The sequence below is a fragment of the Molothrus aeneus genome, chromosome 9 (assembly GCF_037042795.1).
Source record: "Molothrus aeneus isolate 106 chromosome 9, BPBGC_Maene_1.0, whole genome shotgun sequence".
NCBI classification, from domain to species: domain Eukaryota; kingdom Metazoa; phylum Chordata; class Aves; order Passeriformes; family Icteridae; genus Molothrus; species Molothrus aeneus.
The window spans coordinates 3981832-4000468 of NC_089654.1; the positions used below are offsets into that span (position 1 = coordinate 3981832).

Genomic DNA, 18637 nt, shown 5'->3' on the forward strand with positions numbered 1-18637 from the left:
GGGGCGAGTGGAGGGGGAAGGAGAAGGAGTCCGGGGCTGGAGCTGCGGGAGGGGGCCCGGAGCTGCGGAGGGGGGTCCCCGCCGGGCGCCGCCCCCTGCCCGCGGCCCGGGCGGGGCGGGGGCTCCCTCTCGCCGCTATTGGGGGGATGCGGTAGCGCGGGGGCTGCGGGGGACCGGCGCTGCCGCCGCGGGCCCGGAGCCGCCTCCGCCCGCGCAGGCTCCGCGCCAGCAGCGCGCCGCAGCCAGCGAGGCACCGGGGCGCGCATCCCGGAGGAGGAGGAGGAGGAGGATGGTGATGAGGATGAGCATGAGCGGGGCGCTGCGGGGAGCGGCGCCGGCTGCAGGTAGGAGGAGGCGCGGGGAACCGCGGGGCTGCGCGGGGGAGCCGCCCGCGGCCGCCCCATTGCCGCCGCCGCCGCCGCCGTGCGCGGAGCGGGTCCCGGCGCCCCGCGGAGCTCGGCGGAGTTGAGCGCAAAGTTTTTCCGCCGGGAGGGAGGCGCTGGCGCGGCGGAGCCGGCGAGGAGGCGGGGAGGGATGCTCGGGCAGCGCGGTGCCGCCTCGCCTGCCGGGCAGCGCTGCGCGGCTGGGACGTGCGAGCGGGGATGCGAGCGGCGGCTCGCCCGCAGGAGCCGCGCTGCTTCGGGGCCGTGCGCGGGGATTTAACACTTCCACAGCCGGGCACCCGCAACTTAGAGCCCTAGTGAGCATCTCCGAGCCGTGCCGGGAATGAACGTGAGACACCGCTTCCTTTCTATTCGTGTGTGTGTGTGTCTGTGTGTGTGAGACTCTCGAGCAGGGTTTTCTCGCCATCCACCTCTGCGTGCCAGCCGGGAAGGGGCAACTTGAACCAGCTGTCCCCTCTTGGTTTAATATTTACAGCCCGAATAAATATTTTGCTGCCCTTCTTCCTTTTTCTCGACGCCTTCTTGCAGTGTAGATGATTAATCAGGGAGGTTAGTGGCCAATTAGGCATAACCTTGTAGAAAAATAATTATGTGAGGATATATGGGGTTTGACTAGTGATGTGATACAGAATACACCCAGATCTTGGTAGCTGCTTCCCAATGTGTGCAAATTCAGTGTGTTCTTGAATATGAATGGAACTAAAAGTGTAATGACAAATATGTTACTTCTAGGGGAAGACTGTTATTTTCCTTGCCAATGAAACATGTAGGAGCTTCAAAGTAAAATGTGCATGTCTGGGGATATAGAGAGGGGTTGTCTTTTTCTGGTCAGTCACTAAATGTTTTTCTCCCTTTTAAATATGGTCTTTCTAGTGGTACTGGTTGCTTTGAATGTTTGGTTTGCAGAATGAATTTAATTTCAGTGCCCTCGGAGTCTCAAGAGAAGAAGTGCACTGCTGTGTCTTCTGAGGCTGGTTGTTTTAACTGATCTTGTTAAATAATGCTACTATTAAATGATGGCAAATTGAAGCAAATGTGTTTTTCATTGCCCACAAGTTGTGTTTCTGAGCTAAATTCCTTTTTATGGCTGGAGAGGCTCTTGCACTGCAGTATTACAATACAGCCATATTAAAAAGGTCCTTGGAGCAAACAACCCTCTAATGCTGCAGCTATGTTTTCAGTGGACTTCAGTAGTTCTGTGGGAAGTGATTTTGTTGGATTTAAAGAATCTGAGCTGAATTGATTGTGCTTTTTTTTAATTGTGGTGTTAAACTGCTTGTAGACGTTCATGTGAGTGGTAAATCTAAACCCAAAATGTAAAGAAGCAAAGCTCCAAGGCTTTATTTGTGATGAATTTTTTTTTAGCAACAGGTTTTTCTGGTTTTTTTGGTGTTTTTTTTCCCTTTTTCTTCCTTCCTTCCTTCTCCCTTCAATTGGCAGAGAGGTGTCCAGCTTTAATGCCTTTCCTTACCCAAGCAGGGTGCAGTGGTAGATGATACCACCATCCTCCTCTGTGTATGGTTTACTCCATCTCTCGTGCTGCAAGGAATGAAGGCAAGTCAGACTAGAGATAAAAGGGAAAGGAGATTCCTGAGGTTGATGGTGTTGGCAAATTGATTGATCAGGGTTTGCTCTGAGGAACCCCACTAGGTTTCAGGTGGTTTCTTTGGGATGTCATGCTGAAAACACAGGTCAGCACCTATCCTTCAGTGATTTCACGCCAAATTCTCTGGTGCGTGCTTGGCAGGTGTGAAAGGCACACGTGGAAATAAGCTTCTTATGTCAATATTTGGTGCTAAAAGATTAATTTTGAGCAGAAGACAAGCAGTTTGATACTTCTCTTTAAACTACAGCTCTTCATTACTGGCTTTTGTTTGTTCTAGTAAACAAACATATAGCTCTTAAAATTGAATTAAGTGTATAAACTGCTTGAACCAGAGATGGGAGACAGACTAATAAATAAAGAATTAAGCTATTGTAGCACTGACTGGCTGATTACAGCTTTGGCCTGATCACTCAAGCAGTGCTCCAAGCAAGCTTTCCATGCCCAACACCCTTTTTCTGGATTGGAGGATGGGAATGCTGGGGGTGACTGTGGGGTGATGGGGGGTGACTGTGGGGTGATGTCTGCTTGACTGACAGACACTTATTGCAGAGTGGCACTGCTGCCCTGTAATTTTGCCTCTGTAATGATTTTCTCCAGAGAGCTGACAGAGAATTAAAATGTTTATGGTCAGGTTTTCAGAAGGGTTCCTCAAGATGCAGAGAGGAGGGTAGGGATGTCCATCCACTTTTAGATCTCACTAATCCCAAGCTTCTGTAGTTCCTGTGGTCATGCTCATTTTTCTTGATTGTCATGGCAGTGGCTGTTTCAGAGCACAGGAGTGGAAATGTTGCCACTCCACACAGGGTGATCCTAAAAAGAAATCAAAGTGGGAAGGAAGGAGTGGCTGAAAGAGACATCTTACTCCAGTCTTTTCTTCAGATTGTTTGTGAAACTAAGGCAATAGATAAACAGTTGTACACTTTTGAAATTCAATTTCAGTGGGAGGACTACACTTTCCATCCTGTGTTTGCTGTAAATGCCATATAATCTTGGCACTACTTATCATAAGGATGCAAACCTCAAAGTTCTCCAGCTCAAGCCCATTTCTCCACTGGATCAAAACCATGGGAGCAGAGGAGCCTGTGGTGGAGGAATGGTGTCATTTCCCATGTGGATGGCAGCTGTGTGCCACAAGAGCTGAGCTGGAGTCAAGGCTGGTACCCAGAATGGCAGCAGGTGAAAAAAATGTGTCAGTGATTTCTGGTGATCAGCTCTGCCCTTATCAAACTCATGTGTGTGCTGCAGATCAGGAACACACCCTGTGCTTCTTTAACCTTCTGATGCTGACCTAAAAATCCCTTTGCACACCCATCTGTGCTCATCAGGTGGGCCTCAGCCATGCTGGTGCCTGGTATTCACCCTCTGAATTTCCTCACTCAATCCCATACCCTTCACTAGGCATGTTTGCTGCAGAAGCAGGATGCTCTTGGAGGTTTCCCATCCCCCTGTTCCATCCACAATTTGTCAAGGGAATTAAGCATGATGTTGCAGCCAGCCCAGTGTGGAGCTGACAAATAGTGACACCTCCTACAAGGAAAAAAGGAGGAGGGTTGGGATATTCAGGAGAAAATCCCAGGAGGGTTGTATTCCCTGTGCTCCCCATTTTTCTGGCTGCAGCCTGTCTACAATTGCTCTCCAGATTTTTAAGGATATCCTTCTGCTTTCAGAGCTCTAAAGAAGGAATAAGTGGTGTGTTTGTGGGTTTATGCTTAACCAGAGATGCAGGAACAGGCTGGAAGCGAAAACAAGCCAATCTCAACACTGCTAAGAGCTCTTGGAAGTGGGAATGAGAAGTATTCTTTTGAGTAACCTGGATAGCAGGTGGAAATGACCCTATACACAGTGTCTATAAAACAGAGTGTTGGATAAAATGGTCCTATTACAGGAAGTGCAGAGGGCAAAAAACCTAAGCAGTCTTGACAATCATTTTGGGATTGTTCTGCAAGAAAATCAAAGGCTTGTCAGTTTTTGCTTTTATGCACATAAATCACCTTTGCTCCTCCTGTTTCATAAAATGCAGTGGGTCAGGACTTTTCTTGCCTCTACACTATTGTGAGTATTTACAGTAGAATACATATAGCACACAACAGGAGATTCATATTTCACAGCACTTTCATTTTTCATCAGTATGCCAACTTAAAGAACCTCCAACTTCCCTTTAAAATAGCATGAAGATTTGCAAGCCAGTTATAAGGAATGAGAATGCATTCTGATATTCCTCTTTTATAACCACAGATTGATGCATTCAACAGCCAACTCCTTTGATTCTTCCAACATTTAAACATGAGTGACTTAGTGAAAAAAAACCACCATATGAATATTTACTCCTGTTTTAATGTAGCAGAGCCCTACTGAAGTCAAAGCAAGTGCAGCTGCTTCCTCAAGCTGAGGATATGGCCCAGAAAAGGACTTTCCTAATTGGCAGGAGGCTGCTTTGGTACCATTCCTTACAGGGCAATATTTTAGGGAAAAAAACAGAGAAAAAAAAATCCTACTAACATCAGAGGGATTTCTCATTTGTAAAGTTAAATGCTCCTCAGTGAGAGGTGAGGGGATTACTCCAGCTCAGAGAGTGTTTTCCCTGACTAATATATCCAAAATGTATGTTGGGATTGCCCAGCACTGATAATTCACACACCTCTGGAGTGGAATCCAGCAGCCATTCCAGGCTGGAAACATTATGCAGGAGGGGTTTAGGGAAGAGAAATGAAGAAAAACTAATCCAATTGAAACTGCAAGGGGAATTTAGGAAGCAGAATGCAATTATCCGAGTTGGATATTGGCCAGGACATGTTAGTTAACGTTTTCACTCTTGTGGGGATTTTCATGGGATCTTTAATGACGATGAATGGTCAGGGCTCTATTTTACGTCTCATTTGAAAGCCTGAGCTTTCACTTCTTCATGAGGATGAAGTGAATGCTTTACCTTCCTTCACAGTGAGTTGCTTTAGTCAATCTGCTTTCCTCCCACAGGGTCAGGGCTCTCTGGGCACACCTGCCCGGCAATTCCACCTGGCCATGGGTTTTCCTCACCCTGAGCTGCTGAGTCAGAAGGAAATCCCAATTCTCAGCATTGCACATCAAAGCCCAATTCCAATTTAAGAGGTCTTCATGTGGAGAAGATTCCCTACAGTTCAACTGGCCGTGGCATTGAATCACAGAATGGTTTGGGTTGGGAAGGATCCTAAAGATCAGCTCATTCCAAAGTCCTGCCATGGGCATGATTCTCTCCTTCCCTAAGCACAGGCTGCCAGGTTTCTTCCCTGTTTTGTGAGGACTAATGGATGGAGGAATCATCTGTCAGTAGTAAATGTGATAAATCTTATTGAACCTGGCATTCCAGGAGAAAGGAGTTGATGCATAAAATATTTTCTTCTCTATAATCACGATTTTCCATTTAGTTATCTGAACTTGAATCGTTTCTGAAGCAAACAAGCAAACAGGCAGTTCTTCTCTGTAAAAATTCAGCGTCTGCTTACAAATGTGTGTTTATATTGGTGCTTTTTGGTATTCAGGCAAGGAAAACAGTAGGATGGCAGTTTGCTTGTCGGGGGGAGAAGGGCCTTCCTCTTCCTTTGGAGGTTCAGGGATGGTGTGTTTGGTATGATTCAGTCAAATATTGTTCTGGGAACTCAGAGGACTGCTCTGTATCCATTGAATTACCTTTTAATCTGTTTATCAACATGCTTGCAGACTATCTTAGAGGTCATGAGGCAGTGGCAGATGCTGGCAGATAAAATTAGATATGCATCCAGACTTTACTGTATAATTTTGTTAACAAAAAGAGCAATGTAGTAGTAGATATTCCCCCCCGCCCCTTTCTTTTTCTACTGGAAAACCTATCCTAAGATTTTGTTTTCCTGCAAGATCCAATATAGGTAGGCTGTGCTTCTAACCCACACATGCCTCTGATACTCATGTGCAACATAAATAATTGAAAGATAACAGGGTTAATACTCTCCTCATAGCAAAGATTTTTGTTTATATAGGAATTTCCCCAAAACTCTCATGGTGACATCAATGTCAATATTCTAAAATGCTCAAAATATTCATAATGTATCAAGTGATGCATTTTGTATCCAAAGATTTTTCTTTCTACATTTTTGTGTCTTTGGGGACAGTTTAGGTTGTTTTATGGTCTGTAGAATGATGGGTAAAGCCAATATCTACATCCACTCGTCCTGAATTTCTGGTTAAAATTAAAGAGCTGAGCACTCTGACCTGCTGTGGTGCATTTCCTACAGAATTTGTGGGATTTCACAGGGGTGAGTGCTGAGGAGAGTCTCACCACTCTGCTACTGTCAGACTTGCTTTGACTTACAGGTGGATCTTAGTTGTGCTCATCTCCTCTCAGAATGTGAACCAAAAGCCCAGCTCTGAGCTTTTCAAGAATGTTCGGAACATGTGGAATGTAATGTTAAGGGTCAAAAGGAATCCTGATCATTGTCCAAAATCCTCAGGGGAAACCACCTTTTTCTCTTATTTTAAAATAACAACATCTTTAGTCCAAGGCTTCTTAGCTAGCTGTGCAAGGCTGGGTTTTGTCCCTCATAAACAAAGTGAATGTGCTTAGGGACTCCCCATGTAAATAAAGTGCCCATTCCATCTGCCTCTTGTAGCTTGACCCACAAAATCAGCACAAATATTTCCACTGCACAGAAGAATTGGATGAATGTATTATGTTGGCCAGGTGTAAAGCTGTGATCTGTGACATTTCATGCCTTGTGTGGGCATTGTGCTGTCATGTGGCACAGGGGGCTGCATTAAAAGAGTCTTTGGGGATAAAGAGAGACAATATGGACAGAAGCTGTTGTTAGGCAAAATAAATTATAGAGTAGCTCATCCAGAGTGAGAAGGATTGGGAGTGATGTAGTTTCAAACATTGTTTTTTCAGTAATTGTGCTGTTTGAATTGTGACCTACTTTAATAACATTCTATCATTTTTAATATTTCTTTATTCATTACATTTTATACACACTCAGGTGGTTTACTGCAAGCTGTGTGGAAATTACAATGAAGGTCAAGTGCTCTCTGTGAGGATAACTTATTACTGAAAATATTAACTGTTGTCATTACTGTTTTCCAACATGAAATTTTATTTGTCTGGTGAATGAAGAGATGATGTTGGGCTTGTGTTAAAGTGTGTGATTACTGTCAGTAGACCAAAGTCCTCCCAGTCACAGTTTTGAGATGTGCATGATCACTGAACAAGTGTCACTTTAAGTTGATTTATTTTTCCCTACACTCTTAAGCTGCTACAGCCCCTTATCAGAAACATCTTTGAGATTAGGATTGGTTTATATAGATTTAACTTTTAGAAGCCTTTAGTAAGCTGAGGCTAAACTGAGATTTGCAGCTTTACTTATTGAAATAACCATGCCTTCACTTGGCTTTGCAGCCCTTCAAATGAGCTTAAATTCATGCTTTAAATTATATTAGTTCAGTATTTTTCAAGTGGAAAAGGGTCTGGCCCACTGGAGGTCTGTGTAGAGGTGGAGTAAAGCCTTAGTTAGGGCTGAGAGCAGGCTCTCCATGGCCAGTGCTGGGGTCAGTTAAATCACAGGGGCTCCATAGTGGTTTTCCATTAAAAAAGACCTTCCAACAGTTGCCCTGTGGTTAGTGGAGGTGTAATTGTGAATTTTCACTGAGAGTTTGGAAAAATGGGGTCAGGACATCACTTTCTCAAATCATAATCCCACTTTGGTAGAGCAAATATATTGCTTTTCTCAGAGCCATGGCAATCCATGGGAGAAAAGGGAAGCCTTGGAGCATCCCTGCTGTCCTTACACAACCTAACATATGTGGGATACCAGTGCATAATTTATTACATATTATTGAAATAGAATCATTTTTGTAAAGGTCAGCTGTCCACAGTGTCTGAAGTGTTTCAGTTTTGATTATGCAGATTTGAGGTTCCTTTAGGAATCAAGTCTGAAATGGGCAGAATGAAGACAGAAGAGTTGCAGTGAATATTCACCCTTTTGGCTGTGGCAGCAGATCAGGGATTGAAGCTTTACCAGCTCTCTGATTGCATTATCAAAATTCTTGCCTGCTGGCTTGATGTGATGGACTTAGAGGTTTCCCTGGTCCAAGGCCAGGGACATCTCAATTTACAAGTCATGTGTATCTAATTTTCCTTCTGAGCTATGTCATTTGAATTCTCTACAGTTGTGTCTTCTAAGTATATTCTGGAAGAAAAATAAAGTAGGTAGGTAAATTTTCTGCTCTGTTAAAGTTTCTGTACTGCTGTTCTGGATTTGGGTTGGACAGGTAAGTTAGGAAGGCAAGAACTGTTTTATAGAAACAAAACCAAGAGATTTTTAGCTGAATATCTGTTTTCTGGGTGAAATCTCCACTAGACAAAGCTTTCATGTCAGCCCAGCATAAGAGAGGAACAGGAGAAGCTTAGTCCAGGAAAGAGAGGTCTTCTAGAAAGACTTCTGATAAAGCCTTATTAAATCCTTCTGGAGAGCTGAATAAGGAATTGTCTTTTCCATTTAATGAAGTGAAGGGTGTCACACAGTGTGAGAGGCAGCAGACACAAGTAGGACACCTCACACAGGTGATGTTCTGAGGAGAGCTCAGTGCCTTGGGATGTTGAGGGTGCTAAAACCAAACAATCTCCTGGAAGAGTTTGTGGTGGAACTGAGGGCTCAGACTGGGGCTGACACTGCTTCTGCCATAGTTGTGCCAGGCTCCCAGATGTGTTCTGGTGAATTATCTCAAGCTGTGGGTGCTCTTGGTGCCTGCCAGAGAGCCAAGGTTGCTGCACATGGAGCCAGCCTCACTCTGCTCCCAGCCAGAAGGGATTTCTTACATGGTGGTGAGAATGCAGCCAAAATCCAGTGTGGAGCAGGTCATCTCTCCCTGCTGTCACCCAGGTTCTCTTGAATTAAAGCTGAGTGTGGGATACAGAAGAAGTTGCTTTTAAGAGACACACAGCAGTGTTGGAGGAGAGGTGTTATCTTCTAACAAGGCACCCAGTGTTGCAAAGGTGTAGAAAACTGAATTGGTTGTGCAGGTGATTTATTTTGCTGTAGTTTTAAGCAGTGACTTTGGTTTAAGGTCTGTTATTTCCCTTACTCAGTGTTAGGTGCTCTACCCTTGGTGTTTGACAGTGTAATGATCTCTCTGCTGGAGCTGCTTTTTCTTATCCAGCACTTGTGTTGGACATGTCTGTATCCATCTGCACCCAGCTCTGAAGCTTGTGAAAGGACCCAGCAGAATTTTAAATGTGTATATTAAAAAAATAAAGAAGTTTAGAAGCCATTAGATTCCATTTAGGTCATATTTGAAGCTTTGTTCCAATCTCACAGCATGGAAGCTCCATTTTTATTGGAAGTGGAGAACCTTGGGTAATTGCTTGACATGAGGAATTAGGGCTTAAAGAAGAACACTAAATATCATGAGACTTGTGATAAAATCTTAAGCACTGTATAAGCCACTGAGGGCTGTCAGGTTGTAATTAGGTTTGATCATAATCAGCTTGAGCCAGATTTGCACAGGTTGCTGAGACATGGAAGGTCATGTGCCCCATTACCAATTCCACATGCAACTCAGAACCCTTCCCTGATGATGGTGAGCTGGGCCGACTGGGCATTTTCTTTATTTCCTTTGCACTTTTGCCTCTTTCCTTCACAGGTTGCTCAGGTTATCTCATGCCCAACCACAGGCCACCAGGAATTCCTCCCCTGTGGAGAAGTTATCTGGGCTGAACATCACTCTTGTTCCTGTTTGCTCAATTCTTTCTAATTCTGGAGATTGAGGAAGCTGTTTTAATTCTAAATGGTTGTCTTTGAAATAGGTTGTGTTTCTGTGGAAATGATTGTCTGTTTTGGTAACTTTTTGTAAGCAAATTTTGAAGAAATACAATATTAATCTTAATATTGAAGTAAGAATGTCACCTTATGCAGGGCCCTAGGGTATGTTTACTAGTGGTAGGACCTGGAATAGAGTTCATTAATAATTCCACTTATTGCAGACTCTGTTGCCTTCAGATTGCCATTTCAAGTGCAAATACACAGTGGAGATTACACGTGGCAACATTTAAAAAGCAAAGTTCAGATGCTGTAATTGTGCAATGGAGTCATTTGGAATTATTTAATAAAAGAAGCATACAAAAAGGTTCCTCACTCTAATTTCATCAATAATGTATTTTACATTTGGCTGGAGACATTTGGCTGGCAGCTTTTCTTTCAGGGTACTGTGGAACAAAGCAGTAACCCACTAAGGTTTCCTCATCGGGGCTGCTAAGAGTGGCAAGGAGATCACAGAGACTTGATTTCAAAAATACAAACTAGGGAATGGAGCAGCATTTTTTAGCTGTCAACAAATAGAAACAGAGATGGGAGAAATTGTGATCTCTGAAGGAAAATGGCATTGTCCACTGAAGCTGGTTAATTTGGTATGTATCCTGATTTATTTTCCCTGTTTACTGAGGAAGCAGTATGGACACACACACTCACTGCTGTGCCAAAGACTTTCACAGGAGCTCTTCCTCTTCTGCCAGGAAGATTTCTCTTCTAGCTGCAAACATAATATTTTACCTTGCAGATGTCAATGCTGGCTCTCTGGTTGTGCTCACCTTTGCTTCCCCAGCAGCTCCCACACCTGATTGTTCTCCCAGCACTGCAGTTGTCTGGCTAACTCACTTTCTGCCTCATTTACTTCCCAATGACTGCTGCACACCATTCCCAAATTCAGGACCTGCCCACCTTTGTGACTGGCTGCTCAGTTTGCTGCAGTGTTCAGTGACTTTTCTTGGGAAATGCTACAGCCATACATCTTTGGAATTGTGGAGCTGTTACCTTCACCAGAAGAAGGGAATGAACACTGGGGAAAAAATATCCCACTGAGAGCACTGTGAGGAACTCCAGCTGGTGGATTCATCAGGGTGGAGCTAGTGCCAGGGGTTGTGTGTGTTGGTACCTCACTGTGTGCTCTCCTAAGAAAAGCAGAAATTCCTGCTTACCTGATCCATCCTGGACATCTCTAACAAACACCAGGCCAAGCCACTTGTGCTGTTGGTGCTTTGCACTTGAAGAAGTGAATGCCAAGGTTTTGGAGAGGTTTATATATTTTTTCACTGAGAAAACACCTTCTTTTGATTAAACCTAAGGCAACTTGAGATCACTGTCTTGGAGTCATAAGCTCTTGTCAGCTTGGTGCTCCCAGAGAAACACATGTTAGGGTGTGAGCTGTGAGTGCTGCTCCCCATCAGTTGTTTTTCTCTGTACAAAATGATATATTCAGTGCTTGGTGGCTCCCAAGGGAGAGTCTTGGAGTGATTCCCTTCTCACAGCTACGTCTGCACCTTTGTGGGCCCTCACTGCTCTGCTTGCTGACTCTTCTGTGGGAAGATGAACAAGAGTGAGTCTGAGGATTTTTAGTTTCTTTTGTTAAGATTCTGCTCAGTCTGAGCTGAGTCTTTTTTAATGGACAGTTGTATGGACTGATTGTGGCTTTTTCCCATGTGGTTGTTTCTAAGGTCTTTCTCCCATCGTATTTAAGGTTCTTTTTAAAACCTTGTGTGGCTGTATCCAGATTTTATTGCAGTTCAGGGACAGCACTGTGTCTGCCCACCTTGTGCACTGTCTTAACCAAAAACCCTCTTTCATGTCTCTTATTGTTTTTATCAATTTCCCCACCTATTTTAAAGGTCTACATCTGATTACAGAGTCCTAGTTTCTTAAATGCTGGGAAGTATTTTTGCTTTGAAGGTCTCTAAGTACCGTACTAACAGCATGGAACAAAAATCCTATATAAACTCAAGTAGGATTTCTATAGTTCCTTAGCTAACTGGGGCAACAAATAAAGTACAATTGGGGCAACTAATAAGGAAAAATAAGGGCTGAGCTGTGGCATTCATGTGCTTTTCTGTATTCTGTGGACATCTGATTTGTAATTGCCATGTTGGTTATTTTGTAGGTGGGATACTATTTTAGAGCTCAGCATTGGAGCAGGAGAGCTGCTTGTGATTCTGTTGGAGGATGGGAGAGGCAACAGAACGAGGCAGAAATCTTATTTTTCTGGTGCTTTTCTCTTGGAGGAGGCTGAATCTGAGAGCCTTGGCACTGCTCCATAGCAGAGGAGCTTGCAGTGATGCTGCAGTTTTGTTGGTGCCACTGCAGACACAAAGGCTAAAACAAATCAAACTGAGCTGAGAGGAGCAGATGGGGCAAGTGAGAAGTTGGGAAATCATTCAAAGTGTTAGACACTGAGCAATTTCAATTTTCCTGAGACAAGTGGGTGCTGTGGCACAACATGGCTCCTTCTGACACTCAAAACACGTGAGACAATTTTGGAATAAAAGCTGCATCAGGTGTTCTGTTTCCAAATTTCCCTGCCTGAGGGGGAGAGTTTGCATTTGGCAAGGATATCTGTAAGAGGGGGGATGGGGTGGTGAAAACAAGATTATCGTGAATCCTTTCAGGTGTTTTGTTGACTACTCTGAGCAGAATGTGTGTAACAAATGAGCAAAGTTCCTCTGTTGGAGGCAAAAATGGAATTTATAGGCTTATCACAAGGCACTGGGGGTCAAAGAAATTGGACAGATACTTCCTTTTTTCTAGGAATGTTGTCTTGATTTTAATGTTCTCCTTGAAGGATACAATTTTCCCCCATAACATAGGAATAAGCAAAATAATAAACCCCTGATACATATACATATACATATATACATAATGTGTTGGAAATTTTGGCATTGTCAGTAATGAATCCACAGAAATTCCTTGGAATGTGTGACCTGTATCCCTCTGTAACACTCTTCTTCTGTTAAGATTCCCCTTTAAGGGGTTTGGTTTCCTTTAGAAGTGTGAAAATTAGATACAAAGAATTCTGGTCTCACCTGATAATTGTTGCCTAAACACGATTTTGCAGTATTTACTGTTTATAATAAAGAAATAGACTGTAGATAATTCCTGCTTTAAAAGCTGCAGGGCACAGAAAAGTTGGGTGTAGGAAAAATGTGTATGATAAGGCATAGTTCCAGCAGAAAGAAAAGGAACTTAAATAGCACTTGGATTTTTTCCATCCACCCTACAAAGAAGAAAATTGGTTTGCAGGAAATATAGGTCATGGCAGAGTTCTGGCATCTTGATGCTGCTGTTTTGTAAGTACACTGGATTGCTGGCAGCACAATTTGGGACTCCCATTAGAGCTGCTCTTTGCTGTCAGCCTTAAAGGCCATTTAATATCCCTTATCTGATCTAATGCACTCCTCACACAGACAAAGAAAATTTAAAAGATGCTGTGAGTTTGGGGGATTTCTGTTTGGGTGTGGGTTTTAAATTTTTTTTTCATTTTTTTTAAAGGAGTTAGTGAAAGCCAATTTGGAGATTCTGCCTGTTGGTGCATCTAAGAGTCAGTGGCTTCAGTAAGAACCCAGGGTTCAAGAATGTTTCATGAATGAGGAGTTGAAGGGAGATACCTTTAAAGATCAATTTATTTTAATTTTTTGATATAAAGATGCAAAAATGAGCAAACAGAAAGGCCTATCAGTTGTGTGTATCTGACTGAAATGCATTGATTCTTATACAAAAATTATTATTGCATGCAGTTGCATGAACAAATGGAAAAGCTGGGTTTAGGACCCCTTGAAAATAATCTATTTCTGTTAGACATGCATATCATTTAGATATATTCCTGTCTACACAGTGTATAATTTTTCAGTGGCTCTTTCAGAGGTAATTGTGGAAGGCAAAATGTGCTATGTGAATATGGTACTTCAAATTGTTGAATGCTTCCATGAGAAAATATATGATTAGTCTGCAAATAATCTCTTCAAAGGCCCTATTTCAATTCTGAACTCTCAGATGGCTTGGGTAGTCTTTGCTCTTGCTTTGGAGGGATTGAGAATGTTAAAACCATTTACATGCATTGTCACAAAATAATTTTATGGGGTTGATCCTGCCTGACACGATGCTTCACACCATGATGGAAAAATTCATAAATGTTTTCTCCCTTTTGATGCTCAAGATGCACTTAAAACCACTCATTTCTCTAAGAGTTATTTTCTCTCTTTATATCCAATTCATGGATTATGGTCAAGTGTTCATTTTTATGGTATTTACAAGAAATCAGTAGAGCCAGCTTGCTCATAACACTCTCCCTCCACCCCCTGCCCAGATTCATCCTCGCAGCATCCTGGAACAAAGAGAGCTGAGATTCTGAGCCTTGCTCTGATCTGATTCAAAAATACATTTCCCTGTAGTAAATTTTTAAGAGTCTGAGTTGTTTGTGGTCAGACTCTAAGGTTATATCCTTTATAATAAAGAAGGAGTGGTGGTTAGTAAGTTTCTGAGCTGTCTAAAAATTTTTCATTTAGGATGAAAGCGTTGTTCCCAGCCATGAGGTGTGGGGAGACCAGCTGGCTGCAAGAGAGCTGTGTAGGATTCAGTCTGATCCTGCAGTTGCTTTAGGTGTTGGTTCTACTGGCTTGGGTAACAGATTTGTTTTATTTGTGTTGTTTTGAGGCTTGGCCTCTGCTCTCCACAAAGAGCTTGGGCAGCACAGGATAAACACCAGTGCTGGTTTATCCCCAGTGCTCCGTGCTGAGGGAAGGTTATGGGAAAGGTTGTGGTGAGAGAGCTCTGAGGAGCAGAGCATGTCACACATCATCACCCTGCAGAGGTGTGGAGATGACACGTTGATTCTGCTACTCAGCCCCCTCTGGGTGTCTGTGACCAGGTGATGACACTGATTTATCACAGAACTTCAGCTGCCTTTCACAAGTTCACAATAATTTATCAGCCTGTGCACCTAAGAGTGAGCAGTTCTTTTTGAACCTTGTTTTGTGTTCAGTGGAATTAATGATTTAAAAGGTGTGCCCACAATACATTAAATAGCTAAGCTGGTTTGGAAATTCAGATTTGATTCAAACCATTTGGTTGCCATACCAAACAGAGCTGTGCTAAACAGTTCAATAATGTCCTGGCTTGAAAAGACAGGTGTCTGCTAAGGAAGGCAGGAGCCAGCTTTGAAATGGAAAATGTAAACCCCCTCTCTCCCAGCTACATTTTTGAACCTAAGACAAATAAATATTGGAATTTAATTTGTTGAGATGTACAAGAAAAGGAGCTCATTATCTGAGTTATTCCGCAATAGAATTAATGCAGCAGAACAACCTTTACTAAAACTTTACTGTGTCCCCTGGTTTCAGGTATTGGTTAGAAATACCTTATTCTGTTTGTCACCAGGGCTTTGTCCCCTGTGACAATGCTGGGATGTGGCTCTAGCAAGGAGAGGCTGCTGCTGGCAGTGGCCACTCCAGTTTGGCTCCTGATCCTTCCAGCTGTGTTCTGTGTGCTCTGAGCTCTCTGAGCTGCACACACCGAGCCCAGCTGGGCTGTGCTGACCTTTCCAGGAGCCCTGGGCTGCCCTGGGGATGCCTCCCTGCCACCCCTCATCACCTGGGATTTTTGACAAGGTTGTATTTCAGTGCTTTTTGGAATTTTCCCCTGACCAGGCCTGCTTTTCTGGGATGAGAAGGAGCTACTGTGGCTGCATGGAGTGTTGGTTTTGGGAATTTCTAACTCACAGAAAGGTGCCTGCAGCTCAGGATATGCACATTTTAAAATGGGTGTTTAGGAATTTAAAATGTCTTTTTTTTTTTCCTTGGTTGTTTTATTTTTGGATTTTTTTTCCCCAAATAAGCCCTGTAATGAGTTGATCCTTTGACTCACCCACAGATAAGACAGTTCCAGTGAAAGAAGCTGTTTTATGGGATTCATTTTGGAAGCTATTCAGGGAAATTACCGTAGGCTTTTTGAGAAAATTAGTGAGAACGTGTAAGGACCACAGAAAGGTTTTTTTCCCTTAGGATTTTAAGTAGGATCTTATGAAGGGAAGGAAAAAACCAAACCCCAAATTCTAATGAAAGAATTTTTTAAATAATGTAACAAAATTATGCAAACTCTGGGTTTAGATGTGGGTAAGTTCTTAGCTGTTCCTCCTAGTGGAAGTTTTATTTTAAATTAGTTAAATTAGTTAAGTTAGTTTATTTTAAATTAGCTTTTAGAAGGGAAAGGAAATTACTTAATCAGTGCTCCAAATGTGTGTGTATATATGGGTGTGTGTGTGTATCCCCTTTGCAAGATGTTAAAGAATTTGGATTTGGGATGATGCTAAAAAATGAATGTACAACTTCTAGGAGTGAAATGATCAAGGCAATGACTCTGTAGGGCTGTGGGAACCCCAGGGGCTCAGCTCATGATGAATAAAATCAGCTGGATTCACCTGAAGTTTTTATCCTGGAGGAAAAAAAAAAAAAGAAGTGAATCAAATCTCTGGGTCTTTCACAGGGACTTTTAAATGTTTTGAATTGGAGAGGGGCATTTCTTGATGCTTGAATTAGGGTAATGTTTTGTGGGTATACATATATGTGATCCAGGGCATGGAGAACTGGGGAAACTACACGTGGATTTCTGCTGAACAAAATGATGTCTTTGACTCTTTCTGACACAGGTTATTAAAGGAAGAAGTCAGATGGTTGGAATAACTTAATCTAATTCTTGTAAATGTGAGCCACACGTGGAGTGTGTGATGCTGAACTGCAGCGAGGGGAATAGAGAAGCAGGTGCTGCTGTGGAGCATCCCAGCAGCATCCCATGGAACTTTACACTAAATACCAAATAACTTGGAAATGTGCCTCCTCTATGCATGGGGCTAATTGATTTCTGAGCCACTTGCTCTGGAGGCTTGTTTGTATTTAAGGTACTCTTTGGAATCCCTCTCTCTGCACTATTCCTTTGTGCAGAACAGACATCAAGGACCTTCAGGTCAGACAGCAGCCATGCTGAAGCCATTCCAGGAATTTTTTGGCACACTTTCACATCAAAGGACAGAATCGTGCCTGTGCTTCTTGCATAGTCTGGGGTGTATTAAGCCCAAGACCATCTTCTTGTGAATACTTCTGTAAATATATTTTTAAATGTTGTTCTTATGGAGTGTAAGCAGTGTCATGGGTGTGGACAGGTCTGTGTGGCTGCACCATCTCCATCAGTGCAGGTGTGTTGGGTGGGTGTCAGTGCTGCTGTTTCCTCATTGGATTCTCATAAGGGAGTTCAAGGATGCTCTGTGAGAAGCTCCCTTCTACTCTGCATCCTTCTCCTTCAGTGTGATGCCTTCAGCGTCCCAAACTCTGCTTGAACCCCTTCCTGCTTCTGTGTGACACAAATATCTGTGTGGCATGTGGGCTTTCTCCTCCCCTCCTCTAGCCTCTTCTCCCTAGTATTATTTTCAGGGTGGGAATAGCACATTAACCTATTTAAAAATAACAACAACAAAAAATAAACCCAAACAAAGAAATCCCCACCTTGAATGACTGAATTTGTCACAATAATTAAGCATGGTAGCTACAGCTCTGGATGAGTTTCACCTGCTAAGAGCTACTGCAGTCAGCACCATATGGTGGCCTTTTTTTTCCCCTTTTTAATAGACTTAGAACAGCAATTTGTTTCACCCGTGAGCCAGCACCACAGCATGCATTGCTTAACAGAAACAACCTAAGACTGGTGAGCTTTTCATTTTAAGTTTCAAGGAGCATTTAGCTGAGCTTCAGAGCCTGCTTTTTCTGGCACTGCCTGTTTGCGTTGTAACTCTTTGATGTATAAAATTAAAGGGCTAAAGGACAGAAGGGCTTGATTTTTCTGACCAGAGAATCCTCAGTCTTAATGTTTGTAAATAATCTCTTAATATTTACCTGGCTCTTCAATTTATTTCCAAGCTCTCACCAATGTCTGTGTGTCACCCTGAGACTGTGGAAAGAAAATTATTGAAGATATGGAAAATATTATTTTATTTGATGGGTGGACTAGAAGTGTTTAGTTATGGGTGTGTCTGTGCTGTGAAACAGGGCCTGGTGCAGGATCCCTGATCCTCTTCCAAAACACAGAACAATGTTACAGCACTGAGGGCCTTATCCCTAACGGTGCCACGAGCGTGTGGCAGTGCTGCTTTAGCCTGTTTTTTCCCCAGATGACCAGAGGTACCCAGTTTTTTAACCACTTGCTGCCCTGTGCCCCGTAAGCTAACAAATGCAAACCCACAAGTTCAGTACCCTCTTGTCTTAAAGCTTTGGTTTTTTGATTGACAGACATAATGAATACAAAAAGAAGATTTTTTTTTTTTGCATATTTTTAGGCTTCCTTAAAACTTGGGCAAGTCATGCAGTACCTTATTATCCTGGAATGACATTTCCAGAATGGAACAAAGACCTGGTAGCACAGCAAGCTGACCTGCAATGCACAGGACTTGTGTTTAATTCCCCTTCCACACCATTCCGGGGGAATTGTTTAGGTTAGGGAGGCAGCAGGATTCCCTGGCTGGAAGGACCATGAGAATACCCCTGGGTGTCACATCCTGAGCTTAGGAGGCTGTGAATAACCCATCCCAGACCCTGCCACCTCCCCAGTCCATGAGGGTCATGCTGAGCCCTCATTCAGATGCAGGAGCTGTGGTCCTGATGTCTTCCATCCTTCCTCCCTGTCCCCTAATTGCTCCTGGGATCTTGCAGCTTGTGATGGCCTTCTAATTCTGGATCAATACTCAGGTTGCTTTTGTTATTTGCTGGTGTTGATAACCTGACTCTGCAAGTCACTCACCTGGTGATAACCAAGCCCTCTGCTTA

General features: G+C 43.2%; 1 protein-coding gene across 11 annotated transcripts in view; it reads left to right on the forward strand.

The window, feature by feature from the left end:
• The first annotated feature begins 245 nt into the window (after positions 1 to 245).
• Positions 246 to 18637, forward strand: part of DAB1 (DAB adaptor protein 1) — a 414794-nt gene continuing 396402 nt past the window's right edge. For 9 of the 11 annotated variants that reach the window (XR_010784065.1, XR_010784066.1, XM_066555482.1 and 6 more), the window contains exon 1: positions 620 to 732. The gene's annotated coding sequence lies outside the window, so the exon portion shown is untranslated. Of the gene's footprint in view, positions 345 to 619; positions 733 to 18637 lie in introns of those variants that run through there. The other 2 variants (XM_066555483.1, XM_066555486.1) reach the window with 1 other exon arrangement.